Genomic DNA, 10,658 nt, shown 5'->3' with positions numbered 1-10,658 from the left:
ATTTCCCTCTAAATACAAGTAAATTAGGTTATTTGTTACATAGCATGGGGCACCTTGATCCCATTGGTTTACCTTATCTTCACTACACCATCCATTCTTTCACCATGACCACAACATGGAACATATATCTGGTGATGGAAATAGAAGATTATAGGTAGGAATTGTGTCAGTTAATTCACACTATGTAGCAATCAACCCAGAGCACTGCGTCTTAAGCAATAATGTTTATTATTTCTGATAATTCTGTGCTTTGGCCAGGCCCATTCTAGTTTGGGCCCACTCAGCAGGTCAGCTGGAACCAGGAGGTTGGGGTGCCATTACTCACAAGTCTGCTGGTTGAATCAGTGTCCGTGGGGTGACAGGCCACGTGTCTCCCATTAACCCTCAGCCCTGCCCAGACTTATTCACATCATGATGCTTGCAGTATTCCCTAAAGCACCAAGCAGAAAAGTCCCAATAAATTAACTGATTTTTCAGCCTTTAGTAGTGTCACATTGTTTATTGTCACACTGGCCAAACAAGTCATAAAAGCAAGAGCAGAATAGAGTGCTGGTTAAATAGACTTCCACTCTTAGTAGGAGGAGTTAGAAGTTCTCATTGTAAAAAATGTGATGTTAGGAGATATGAAGAGTTGCAGTGATGTTTCATGCCCACCATAGACTGTCCATGACAGTATACTATTCGAATTCTCTCCCAAAATTATTCTGAGCTTTACAAGAAACTTGACAATCCACCTTTATTTTATTCTCTAAGAAACTGTAAAATTAATGGTGGAGACATGCACTTAAGTTCTAACTTTTAAACAAATTCCTGCATGACTTATGTTGTTGTTTAACCTCTTGTCATCAGATAAGAGTATTTCAACAGCTTCTATGCTGTAACATTATTGAGAGAATCAAACTGGATGATTTTGTGTATACTATTTACCACAAAACTCAAATTGTTAGCCGTTAAGGTTTCATTTCTTCTTTTAAAAATACTCTCTGAGAACTCACCTTGTTTTTATGAATCAATATAGAAATAAAGAAAATAGTATCGAGCCAAGTTCTGTACTTTTCTAGTTTTTATCTTGAGGCAAGTTACTGAACATTTTGGATCTTATGTTGTTTTTCTCACCCATAAAATAAGCATAAAAGTAATTATATCTGATTCAAAGGGTTGCTGTGAAAATTGCACAGAAATATTTAGAGAAATTTCTGGCACATTTGGAATATGCAGCAAATGATAACAATTATAATGTCAGAGTATGGTAGGTGAAAATATTCATTAACCATGTTCTCAGATATAGAAGAGTAAGACATTGAAAAAGTTCAACACATGAATAAATAAAAATAACAAGCTATGATTAGCGTCATGGTAGAAAATATGCAAAGGGAACATAGGAGAAATTCTGATCATGTGATGGTGATGGGTCTCCTAGTGTAATGCTTTATAAGCTAAGAATTCAAGAATTTTTTTTAAATGGACAATTTATAGAAAATAAAAATAATAGAGAAGTCAAGCAACTTGTTCAAGGTTGTATAAGGAAGATGTAAATAATCCAGGAAGTTTCTGTATGATAATACAACTGCTCCACACATTATTGGTTGATGAACTGTAACTATAATGTTACTGAATTCTAAGTGAGCCTGACAGCTTCTCAGAATGTAAACTTCACCCCTCTGTGTGTCACCCTTTGATTCACTCTATTGGGCTATGGAACCTTTAATCTGAAGACCAAAAAGAACCTAGAAAATGGATTTTGACATTAAAAGTTGTGGTCCACAATCCTGTCATACAAAAACTTCAAAACATTCTTCAAACTAATAGGCCAGGGTTGCCACAAGGCATCAAACTGCCAAGCCCAACTATAAACTGTCTGCTCTATCGCTTTACATAGAAAGACACAGATATGAGTAAATAAAGTAAATGGAAATAAATCTATCACGCAAGTAGTAAACATAAGAAGGCAAGAGTGACTATATTAGATAAGATACATTTTAAGGCAAAGAATTTTACCAGATTACAGTAGAGATATCACATAATGATGTTGATCCCAGTTCATCAGAAACCATTTGTATTTAATAACAAAGCTTCAACACTGACAGAAAGAAAGGAGAATAGACAATATTGCAATCATACTTGGAGATTTCATTACCCTTTTTTCAACAACTGATAGAACAACTGGACAAAAAAAATCAGAAAAGACAGAGATAAGATGAACAACATTAATTTGGCCCTAACTGATAATTATGTCACAGAAAATCCCCAAAACTGTGGAATACACATTCTTTTGACTTAATACACATGCTCATGGTATATTCACCAAGCTCTAAAAATTTGGTGCTTTAAAAATGGCACCATTTCTACATACAATGGAATGCATACAATGGAACATTTCTCAGCCACAAAAAAGATTGAAATAATGCCATTTGCAGCAACATGAATGGGACGCAAGGAGTATTATACTAAGTGAAGTAAGTCAGAGAAAGACAAATATTATATAATAGAATTTATATGTGGAATCTAAAAGTTGATACAAATAAACTTATTTACAAAGTAGAAATAGACTTACAGAAATAGAAAATAAACTTATGGTTACTCAAGGAGAAAGGTGGAAGGGCGATGAATTAAGAATTTGGGATTAACAGATACACACTACTATATATAAAATAAACAGCAAGGACCTACTGTATGGCACAGGGAACTATATTTAATATCGTGCAATAACTTAAAAAGGGAAAGAATCTGAAAAATAATATATATATATAAGTATGTGTATAACTGAATCACTCTGCTGTACGCCTGACATTAACACAGCATTGTAAACTAACTTGCAATTTAAAAAATTAAAATTAAAAAATGCTGCTGATAGCTTATGGTGAACGGTGTTGGATTTGTGATCTCTGAAGAAGATTTAGCTTCGGGACCAGGAACCAGGGACCAGGTTTGATCACTCAAGAACTTTTGTGTAGCAGAGTTTTATTAAAGTGAGAAAGGACAGAGGAAGCTTCTGATGTATACTTCAGAAGGGGGATGGAGAGTGCCCCCCTAGCTAGTCTTATCAAGGGAGTTATATACTTTTTAAAATGGTTATTAAGGTAGATCAAAAGAATGTATCAAGGTTGTAAACTCTTACCAGGCTCACTCCAACAATGTACATTTTAAGATAATGGGATCAGAACTAATAGTAGAAAGACCTTACCAGACCCACTCCCATAACACACATTTTAAGGTGACGAGATCAGCCTGAAGGGTCTCAAAAAGGAGAAACGTGCTCAGGCAGGATGCACTGCTGTCACTGGCACAGAATTTAAGGGAAAAGCATATCCTGAGCAAGACTAGTTGTTTATCCGGCAATCATCAGCTCTGGGCTTAAAGAAAAAAAAAGTTTGTCCTTTTCTTTCCCTTGAGAACTCCAGATACCTATCTCCTCCTTGAGAGCCCTAGACTTCTTTTTTTTTTCCCATTTATTTTTATTAGTTGGAGGCTAATTACTTTACAATATTGTAGTGGTTTTTGTCATACACTGACATGAATCAGCCATGGATACATCATGGAATATTACTCAGCCATTAAAAAGAATTCATTTGAATCAGTTCTAATGAGATGGATGAAACTGGAGCCCATTATACAGAGTGAAGTAAGCCAGAAAGATAAAGAACACTACAGTATACTAACACATATGTATGGAATTTAGACTTCTTATTAGCCTACCTAGGAATTGACTCTCTCACTACTATAAACACCATAGTTTTTCACAAACCTTAAAAATTAATAATAGCATTCTTTCTTTACATATGACATTAAATTAAAGATTAATGATAAAAATGTATGCCTAAAATAATCCCAAACATTTGGGTTGTATACAGCACACTTATAAAGAATTCACTACTAAAAATAAATTACATACGACCCAAGTCTAAACAAGAGAAAAGTGTCAGAAAAATACCAGTTAAGAGACATTCTATAGAATATCAGAGTAACAGTCTCCAAACTGTCAAGGTCATCAAAAACAAGGAAAGTCCAAGAAACTGCTATCAAAAAAGAGTAGAAATAGGACTAGCTTAGAAATCAGGCCCACGTGGTTCAAATCTCAGGTGTGAACTTTCTAGTCATATGAACTGGAGCAACGCACTTCTTTTCTAACTGCTTTTTAACTGCAAAATAAAGAATGTAATGTATATCTTGATTATATGTTGTCTGCTAGGCCTGGGAAGCCATTGGCAGAACTTTTCTCTAACCCATCCTTTCCCAAAATAACTCTCACTTCCTGTATGAAGAAGACTCCCTTTTTCTCTTCTCTCTCCCTTACTCTCCCTGACTCCCTTTCTCTTTCCTTTAAGTTGCAAGGGCTTGTGAATCCAGAAGAGTTCTGGCTTTTTTAATACTGTATATGAAACTATGGAGGCTTGGTAAAAACTGTGCAATATATTGTAAATTCAGCAAGTATCATCACTATTTTTAAAGTCACATCTTTAGAAGTAAAAACAAAAGAAAAACTTTAATTTTAAAATTAAAGAAATAAGAAATGGCAAACTGGATGCTCCTCTATTCTTTCAAAATCAAATAGGAAATTTAGCTTATAGGTCAGTTCACGAAAAGACCTCTTCTCTCCCTTCTCCCTCTCTTCCTTTCTTTCACCCCCTCTTCTGTTTTCCTCGCTCTTCAATGCAGCTTGACCCTTTGAAAGATGGACCCAATATATTTTCTTGTTTTGTGTCCTGCCACTTAGCACAGATTCTATTGTATGATAGTTTTTCAATCACTATTTTTCATTTGAATTGATCACTATAAACAAATTTTTGCAGCTGGTATGGACCAGAGCCTTTTCCACTGGAAGTTCTTCCTGAAAAACACATGGAGTATGGGGAAATGAGGACAGAGTAAGTAATCTAACCTAAAAGGTTGTGGAGCCCCATGACACACCCAGAATGCAACGGTCCAAATATGAATTCAGTCCTTGGCTTATTTTTCTTTTCTTTTGTTGGCTTCAAACCTGACCTTGAGTCATGGGGCAGACTGTGATACAAATAGAACAATCTTTTTGTTGTTGTTTTTGTGCTTTCTCTTTGTATTTGTCAATAAAATCCAGAATTGTCTTTTCAATGGATCACTGAAAAAATCAGAATAGAATATGATGAATATATTAGAATAAAATATATTCCATTATATATATAGTAGAATATATAGAGAGAATACATATTATAAAATAAACTAAAATAAATATATACATACTTAGCAATAGTGCTTAAAAATAAAATTCTTCAGGGGGTTAGCAAAGACTTGTAAGAGTTTCAATTCAACTCATATTCTGACATCAGTTCTCTTACCATTAGGTTTATATACTATAAAGGAACAAAGGACATGATGGAGATGAGATAAAGGATTTCAGCAGGAATGGCCTAAGAAAGAATCAAGAAACTTAAACTTTTTAAACAGAATGAAAGTTGCAAAACATATATTTTTTTCAAATACTGTTGAGAAGAAGTAGTCATAGATATAAGCACTCCAGTATTCTTGCCACTAGAACTCCATGAACAGTATGAAAAAACAAAGATGTGACACTGGTAGATGGACACCAGGCTGGAAGGTGTCAAATATGCTGCTGGAGAAGAGCAGAGAGCAATTACAAAAGAAATTGTCCCAGAAAGAATGAAGCGGCTGGGCCAATGTGGAAATGACGCTCAGTTGTGGATGTGTCTGGTAGTGAAAGTAAAGTCCAATGCTGTAAAGAACAGTATTGCATAGGAACTTGGAACGTTAGGTCCATGAATCAAGCTAAATTGAATGTGGTCAAGCAGGAGATGGCAAGAGTGAACATCAATATTTCAGAAATCAGTGAACCCAAATGGATAGGGAAGGGACAGTTTAATTCAGATGATCATTATATCTATTGCTCTGGGCAAGAATCCCTTAGAAGAAATGGAGTAACCCTCATAGTCAATAAGAGTGTGAAGTGCAACACTTGTGTGCAATCTCAAAAACGACAGAATGATTTTGGTTCATTTCCAAGGCAAATCACTCACCATCACAGTAATCCAAGTCTATGCCTCAACCACTGATGCTGAAGAAGCTGAAGTTGATCAGTTCTGTGAAGACCTATAAGACCTTCTAAAACTGATAACAGCAACAACAAAATGTTGTTTTCAACATAGGGAATTGGAATGCAAAATTAGGAAGTGAAGAGATACCTGGAGAAACAGATCAGTTTGGCCTTGAAATACAAAATGAAGCAGGACAAAGGTTAACAGAGTTTTGTCAAAAGAACACATTGGTCATAGCAAACACCCTTTCTAACAACCAAGAGAGGACTCTACACATGGCCATCATCAAATGGTCAATACCAAAATCAGATCGATTATATTCTTTGCAGCCAAACTTGCAGAAGCTCTATATAGTCGGCAAAAACAAGACCTGGAGCTGACTGTGACTCAGGTCATGAGGTCCTAATTGCAAAATTCAGGCTCAGATTGAAGAAAGTAGGGAAAACCACTAGGCAATTCAGGTATGACCAAAATCAAATCCCTTATGATTGATTATACAGTGAAAGTGAAAGTCATTTAGTGGTGTCTGATTCTTTATGATCCCAGGAATTCTCCAGGCCAGAATAATGTAGTGGGTAGCCTTTTTCTTCTCCAGGGGATCATCCCACCCCAGGGATCAAACCCAGGTCTCCTACATTGCAGGTGGATTCTTTACCAAATAAGCCACAAGAGAAGCCCAAGAATACTGGAGTGGGTAGCCTATTCCTTCTCCAGCAGATCTTCCTGGCCCAGGGTCTCCTGCATTGCAAGCAGATTCTTTACCAACTGAGCTACCAGGGAAGCCCTGATTATCCAGTGGAGGCGACCAATAGATTCAAGAGATTAAATATGGTAGAGTGAACAGAGTGCCTGAAGAACTATTGACAGAGGTTCATAACATTGTGTAGGAGGCAATGACCAAAACCATCTCAAAGAAAAAGAAATGCAAGAAGCAAAGTGGTAGTCTGAGGAGGCTTTACAAACAGCTGAGGAAAGAAGAGAAGCAAAAAACAAGGGAAAAGGGGAAAAATATATCCAACTGAATACAGAATTGCAGAGAAAAACAAGGAGAGATAAGAAGGCCTTCTTCAATTGTGCTCATTTCACATGCTAGTAAGGTTATGCTCAAAATACTTCAAGCTAGGCTTCAGCAGTACATGAACCAAGAACTTCCAGATTTACAATCTGGGCTTTGAAAAAGCAGAGGAAACCAGAGATCAAATTGCCAACATTTACTGGATTTTAGAAAAAGCAAAGGAATTCCAGAAAAAGATCTACTTCTGCTTCATTGACTACACTAAAGCCTTTGACTGTGTGGATCACAACAAACTGGAAAATTCTTCAAGAGATGGGAATACCAGATCAACTTACTTGTGCCATAAGAAATCTGTTTGTGGGTCAAGAAGCAACAGTTAGGACCTTACATGGAAAAACTGACTGGTTCAAAACTGGAAAAGGAGTATGGCAAGGTTATATACTGTCACCCTACTTACTTAACTTATATGCAGAGTTCATCATGCAAAATGCCAGGTTGGATGAATCACAAGCTGGAATTAAGATTGCCAGGAGAAATATCAACTGCCTCAGATATGCAGATGATACCACTCTAATGGCAGAAAGTGAAGACAAACTAAAGAGCCTCTTGATGAGGGTGAAAGAGGAGACTGAAAAAGCTTGCCTAAAACTCAACATTAAAAAAACTAAGATCATGGCAGCCGGTCCCATCACTTCATGGCACATAGATGGGACAAAAGTAGAAGCTGTGACAGATTTTATTTTGGGCTACAAAATCACTGCAGATGGTGACTGCAACCATGAAATTGAAAGATGCTTGCTCCTTGAAAGGAAAGCTATGACAAACCTATATATTGTATTAAAAACCAAATCATCATTTTGTTGACAAAGATCCGTATAGTCAAAGCTATGGTTTTTCCAGTAGTCATGTACAGATGTGAACGTTGGACCATAAAGAAGGCTGAGTGCTGAAAAACTGATGCTTTTGAATTGTGGTACTGGAGAAGACTCTTGAGAGTCCCTTGGACAACAAGGAGATCAAACCGCTCAATCCTAAAAGAAATCAAGCCTGAGTATTAATTGGAAGGACTGATGCTGAAGCTGAAGTTCCAATACTTTGGCCACTTGATGCGAAGAGCCATCTTGCTGGAAAAGATCCTGGTGCTGGGAAAGATTGAGGGCAAGAGGAGAAGGGGGTAATGAAGGATAAGATGGTTGGATGACATCACCAACTTAATGGACACAAGTTTGAGCAAACTCCAAGAGACAGTGAAAGACAGGGAAGCCTGGCTTGCTGCAGTCCATGGAGTTGCCAAGAGTTGCAAATGACTTAGTGACTAAAGAACAACAAAGTCATAGATATATGAGTAATATTTACAACAAAACTAATATATTGGACACATATTATCTGTCAACCATTGTACTCTGGCTTGTGTATGATATTACCTTGTTTAATCATCAAATAAATGTGTATAATATAAAAGTCTTAAGGACATGAAACAAATCTTCAAAGCTGTGCATATATTAAGTAGCAAGGCCAGTATTTAAACTCAGAAAAATCTAACTTCATATTCCACAGTCTTAGCACTCTAATATGTTTAATATCTAGCATATATAATAGTATTGTATTCAAAACATCATAAAATCAGATGCAAATTTAGGAAGTTCATTGTATACATGAATAATAGTTGATTTCTATTTTTTAGCATCAAACTGGATAAAACATTAAAACGCAGGACTGCACCTGTTTCTTACATAAATTCATTTTCTAGTGAATAGTAGTCAAAAGCTAAAGCAACCTTGAATTTAGTACTTGGGCAGAAATAGCCTTGTTGACTAATACTTGCACCATGCTCAAACCCCCATGTATTTCCTCACTCTCACTCCCAAACTTCACATAAAAATAACTCACCTAGACTCATATCCAGAGCTGGATTAAGACTTCAGAAAATTTAAAAATTAGAAGATTAGACTTGAAATAAAAAGAAAATAATACAAAATTGGAAAGCTTAAGTTAATAAAGAACTAAGAACAAATTTTCTTGTCTGGAAAATTCCATGGACAGAGGAGCCTGGCGGGCTACAGTCCATGGGGTCACAGAGTTGGACACGACTGATCACACTTGGCATACAGACACTGCTCTCTTGTGCTGTACTTTCATACACAAAAGCAAATAGCTCTATATCAAGATTTTCTACCTAAAACTTCTAGCAGTAGTCCATTGGGAAAACTGGTGTCATTTGGGTGAGGTACCCCTTTTCTGGTTCTTAAAGCAGCATCTTCAAAGTAGGCCTGTGCCTCCGGGAATGCTTAAGATTGTCCATTGGGTTGAAGGAAAAAGAAAAACATTACAACTTCTACTTGTGTTTATTTGTAAATATAAGTCAATTATTTCACAAATATTTAAACATAATTGGACATCGGAGGCCAGACTCAGGCTAACCAGCAGATGGTCACATACCTTTCAAGAAACATCCAGAGAAGAGTAGAGTTTCAAAACACAGTGGGAGGTGGGAGGAGAGCGGTTTATCAGTGGAACTTTCATTCATTTTCCTCTCTTTTCTTGCATTGAAATAATTTGTATTAACTTTTATCCACTTAAGTGAATTTATAAATTTTATGATTCAGTTTCAAACAATCTACTCCTGAAAGCTTGGCCTCTGTGCACCAGTGCCAAATTAAATCTCAGAGACAGAGTTTTAGGTGAAGTAGAAGGAATAACTTTATTGCTTTGCCAGCCAAAGGGGGACACAGAGGGCTCCTGCCCTCAAAATCGAAGTGTCTCAGTATAGCAGGATTTGCTGAGGAGGTTTATAGCAATGTTCAAGGGTGGGTGGGGTTGCAAATAAGATTGTTGCTGTTCAATTGCAATTCAAGTGTCTGACTCTTTGAGACCCCTTGGACTGCAGCATGCCCTGCTTCCCTGTCCTTCACTACCTCCTGGAATTTGCTCAAATTCACATCCATTGAGTAGGTGATGCCACACAACCATCTCACCCTCAGTCGCCCCCTTCTCCTCTTGCCCTCAATCTTTCCCAGCATCAGGATCTTTTCCAATGAGTTGGTTCTTTGCATCAGGTGGCAAAGTATTGAAGCTTCAGCTTCAGCATCAGTCCTTCCAATGAATACTGAGACTTGACTTCCTTTAGGATTGACTGATTTGATCTCCGTGTTGTTCAAGAGACTCTCAAGAGTCTTCTTCAGTACTACAATTCAAAGGCATCACTTCTTTGGCACCCAATCTTCTTTATGGTCCAACTCTCACATCTGTACATGGCTACTAGAAAACCATAGCTTTGACTATATGAGCCTTTGTCACAAAGTGATGCATCTATTTCCCATGAAGTGACGGGACCGAATGCCATGATCATAGTTTTTTGAATGTTGAGTCTTAATGTTGTGCAAGGGCCTCCACTCCTCTAACCTGGTCTCAGGTAATCCTGATTAACTTCTCTGGCTCCTTTAATGTAACATCAGGTGGTCTTTCTCTGGTATGAAGAATGTGTATATGTGCTCAGTCATGCTTGACTCTTTGTCACCTCGTGGATTGTAGCTTGCCAGGCTCCTCTGTATACGGAATTTCCTAGGCAAGAATACTGGGGTGGGTTGCCATTTCCTCCTTCAGGGGATCTTCTCAAC

This window comes from Muntiacus reevesi, chromosome 12, assembly GCF_963930625.1.
Source record: "Muntiacus reevesi chromosome 12, mMunRee1.1, whole genome shotgun sequence".
NCBI lineage: Eukaryota > Metazoa > Chordata > Mammalia > Artiodactyla > Cervidae > Muntiacus > Muntiacus reevesi.
Note: the sequence above shows the minus strand (reverse complement) of the source record.